This window comes from Sapajus apella, unplaced genomic scaffold (assembly GCF_009761245.1).
Source record: "Sapajus apella isolate SASKATOON/1434 unplaced genomic scaffold, GSC_monkey_1.0 scaffold48, whole genome shotgun sequence".
Taxonomy (NCBI): Eukaryota; Metazoa; Chordata; class Mammalia; order Primates; family Cebidae; genus Sapajus; species Sapajus apella.
This window is the reverse complement of record NW_022436988.1, coordinates 6,262,619-6,267,002: the sequence shown is the minus strand read 5'-3', so window position 1 is coordinate 6,267,002 and position 4,384 is coordinate 6,262,619.

The following is a 4,384-nucleotide window of genomic DNA, read 5'->3' as shown; positions in this document are numbered from 1 at the left end:
TGGTAGGAATCCAGCCCCAAGACTGCAGATCAGTCGGGAGTTTCTTCTGTGAGAACATTCACAAAACTCAGAGGGAGGATTTTGCCAGTGAGTCAGTAACCCTGTGCCCTGCATGCATCACCGCAGGAAGGACTTGCCAAGAACAATTGCCTCCATGGATGAGCAGCCACCTGCACCGCCCGGGACAGAGCAAGTCCTCCGTGGCGCAGTGCATTCATCGTGTCATTAGAGTCTGAGTTGTTTTGCTGAGTCACTCTATGTTTATCACATATTTTGACACTTCTTTGACAGCCTGCGGATGCCCCAATTTTGTGTTTGCCCTGCTGGGGGTTACAGTAAATCAACAATATTAGATAAGAAAAAAACAAGGAAACCTCTCAAGCCCTAAAATACAACAAAATCTGTCATAAAATAACAGGTAAAAGGAAATTTGATGGTTATGCTGGATGAGCCACACCCAGAGCCATGCCGTGGACGCTGCAGGTCTCCTGCTCGCTCTACCTCGGTGTCACCTGGGTATCACAGAAACTCATCCACAGAGACCAGCCTGAAGCTGCCATTTCTCAGAATAAGGAGTCTCCAGGGCTGGAGGAGAGGCAGTCCTGGGATGCTTAGCTGGTTGCCACCGCAGTCCCCACTTGCATCTCACCCCAAACAATAGCACTGCCATAGGGATTCAGGTCCTATTTGTTTGTTTTTTTAGACAGAGTATTGCTCTGTCGTCCAGGCTGGAGTGCAGTGGTGTGATCTCAGCCCACTGCAACCTCCGCCTTCCAGGTTCAAGTGATTCTCCTGCCTCAGCCTCCAGATGCCCACAACCACGCCTGGCAAGTTTTTGCATTTTTAGTAGAGATGGGGTTTCATCGTGTTGGCCAGGCTGGTCTCGAACTCCTGACCTCAGGTGATCCACCTGCCTCAGCCTCCCAAAGTTCTTGGATTACAGGCGTGTGTGCGTCCAGTGTGATCCATTCTCAAGTAAAATACAAAATTAGAAATTAGCTAAAACAATATATATATGTATGCCTATATATGAGAAAGAAAAATCATTAAACAGATGTGGTAAAATGCTAACAACTGGGAACTGGGTGAAGGGCATATGGAAGCCTGCTGCACTAATCTTGGAACTTTTCTGTAAATCTAACATTATTTCAAACTAAAAAAAATTACCAAAGGAGGCTGGGCATGGTGACTCACGCCTGTAATCCCAGCACTTGGGAGGCTGAGGTGGGCGGATCACCTGAGGTCAGGAGTCTGAAACCAGCCTTGCCATTGCGGTGAAACCCCGCCTCTTTTAAAAATACAAAAATTAGCTGGGTGTGGTGGTACATGCCTGCAATCCCAGCTACCCAGAAGGCCAGGGCAGGAGAATCGCTTGAACCTGGGAGGTGGACTTTGCAGTGACCTGAGATGGTGCCATTGCACTCCAGCCTGGGTAACATGAGTGAAACTCTGTCTCAAAAAAAAAAAAAAAAAATTAGCTGGGTGTGGTGGTACATGACTGCAATCCCAGCTACCCAGAAGGCCAGGGCAGGAGAATCGCTTGAACCTGGGAGGTAGACTTTGCAGTGACCTGAGATGGTGCCATTGCACTCCAGCCTGGGTGACAGAGTGAGACTCCATCTAAAAAAAATCCAAAGGAAAAAGAAGTTCACAGAGCCAACATAAAAGGCCCCCTTTCCATACAGACTGAATTTTAGTGAGACCACATAACCAATGAGGGAAAGTTCTTTATAGAATTTATACAGTTCATTGCAAGAGGAATGACAGAATCAGAAAATCAACACTTTACCAACTCCTATCACAATGATTGTAAACAAACGCTAAGAACTTGAGGCAGAGGCTCAGTTTGATGGAGGGAAGAGGCTGACATCAGCTGAATTCATCGGCCAATGCCAATGTCATCAAACTTGGGGTGACAAATATAGCCCTGTGAAGAATTCTGGTCACCAACTTGAATGCATTTGAATACAGTCCAGCCTTCGGAGCTAAGTGCACAGGAAGCCCAGCGCTTAGGGAATAGAGAGGACTAGCAAGCACTATATACTCTGACCATCCCTCAGCCAAATCCAGAAGGTGAATATTCTGTAAGACCTGGCTTCTCTACCAAATCAACGTCAGTTTTTAAAAAAGAGAAGACTGTTGTGGAATAAAAGGGACTTGGAGGCACAACTAATTGCAATGGGCGACTCTTGTTTGGATTCTGATTTGAACCAACCAACCGATTTCTTATTCTTTTTTTTTTGACAGTCTCACTCTGACACCCAGGCTGGAGTGCAGTGGTGCGATCTCAGCTCACTGCAACCTCTGCCTGCCAAGTTCAAGCGATTCTTGTGCCCCAGCCTCCCAAGTAGCTGGACTACAGGCGGAGGGCACCATACCTGGCTAATTTTTGTATTTTTGTTTTTTGTTTTGAGATGGAGTCTCCCTCTGTCGGCAGGCTGGAGTGCAGTGGTGCGATCTCAGCTCACTGCAACCTCCGCCACCCAGGTCAAGCAATTCTCCTGGCTCAGCCTCCCAAGTAGCTGGGACTACAGGAGCACACCACCATGCCCGGCTGATTTCTGTATTTTTAGTAGAGATGGGGTTTCACTATGCTGCCCAGGCTGGTCTCAAACTCCTGAGCTCAAGTGCTGGGATTACAGGTGCCCATGACCATGCCCAGCTAATTTTTTTGTATTTTTAGTAGAGACAGAGTTTCACCATGTTGGCCAGGGTGGTCTTAAACTCCTGACCTCAGGTGATCCACCTGCCTCAGCCTCCCAAAGTGCTGGGATTACAGACGTGAGCCCCTGCACCCAGCCTATCTGCTGTTTTTAAATTGTCTTCACCTAAAAATAACTTGTGTCACAGTGGCATATTTTGAGGTATAATATTCTGGTTTCTTACACTTACAAGGGTAGTTCCCAAGTGCATGCCGCCATAAACTGCTTGTGCACAAATCTCCATAGGGCTGGTTTCTAGGGGACTCAAGCTCAGGCAATCAGTCCCAGCAGTGGTCCTAACAAACAGGAGGTTGAGGCTCACTGGAGGCTGAGGTGGGAGAATCACTTGAGCTAAGGAGATTGAGGCTGCAGTGAGCTGTGATGGCGGCACTGCACTGTAGCCTGGACGATGGAGTGAGGTCTTGCCTCAAAATAAAAAAATGCAGATGCTAACACTAATAATCATGGTGGATGCTCTGCTGTGCCACCCATATCTCCCATTAAGGATGAAGGATCTTGTAAGATCTTTCCCCTAGGTCTGGGAGTGCTGCTGTCAAAGAGGCTCCACTGTCAGCACCTGTAGGGGTCAGGGGGGCTGCTTCACTGGGGAGAGTAGTTTCGAAACCACTCCCTGTAGGGGCTGCTGCAGCCTCTACTGAGACCAGATCACCGCTCTCCCTCCTCCCTGAGCTGAGTCCTCTCCCTTTCCTCCTCTTCCTGAAGGTCCTGACCTGGGAACACCCCTAACAAACCTCTTACACGCCAATCTCCACCTCGGTTGGCTTCCAGGGAACCCGATCTGCCACATATCATGTTTCTCACAAGGACTAAACTACATAGAACATAAAGTTCTAAGCTGGGTCTGGTGGTTCACGCCTGTAATCCCAGCACTTTGGGAGGCCGAGCTGGGCGGATCACTTGAGGTCAGGAGTTCAAGACCAGCCTGGCCGACATGGTGAAACCCTGTTTCTACTAGAAATACAAAAATAAACCAGGCATGCCTGTAATCCCAGCTACTCAGGAGGAGAGGCATGAGAATTGCTTGAACCCTATGAGACAGAGCCTGCACCACTACACTCCAGCCTGGGTGACACAGAGAGATTCCATCTCAAAAAAATGAACATAAAGTTTTCATCCCAGAGCCAGACACAGTGCACAACAAGCATTAGTTGTTATCATTATACACTCAAGACATGCCTTCTTTTCTCTCATGGTTATAGATGAAAAAATAAATAAAATTCTTCTCAAGAGGCCAAACGGGGCTGGGTGCGATGACTCACACCTGTAATCCTAGCACTTTGGGAGGCCATGGAAGGATCACTTGTGGTCAGGAGTTCAAGACCAGCCTGGTCAACATGGTGAAACCTCGTTCTACAAAAAATACAGAAATTAGCCACGTGTGGTGGCACATGCCTGTAATCCCAGCTACCTGGGAGGCCAAGGCAGGAGAATTGCTTGAACCTGGGAGGCAGAGGGTGCAGTGAGGGGAGATGGCGCCACTGCACTCCAGCCTGGTGACAGAGCGAGACTCTGTTTCCAAACAAAAACAAAACAAAAGGCCCAAGGGGAGACTGCTATTATGTGCTCATGGTGCCATTCTGACTGGGATCTTTTATCTTCAATGCCATATACATACACACACACACACACACACACACACACACACACACACACACACACAC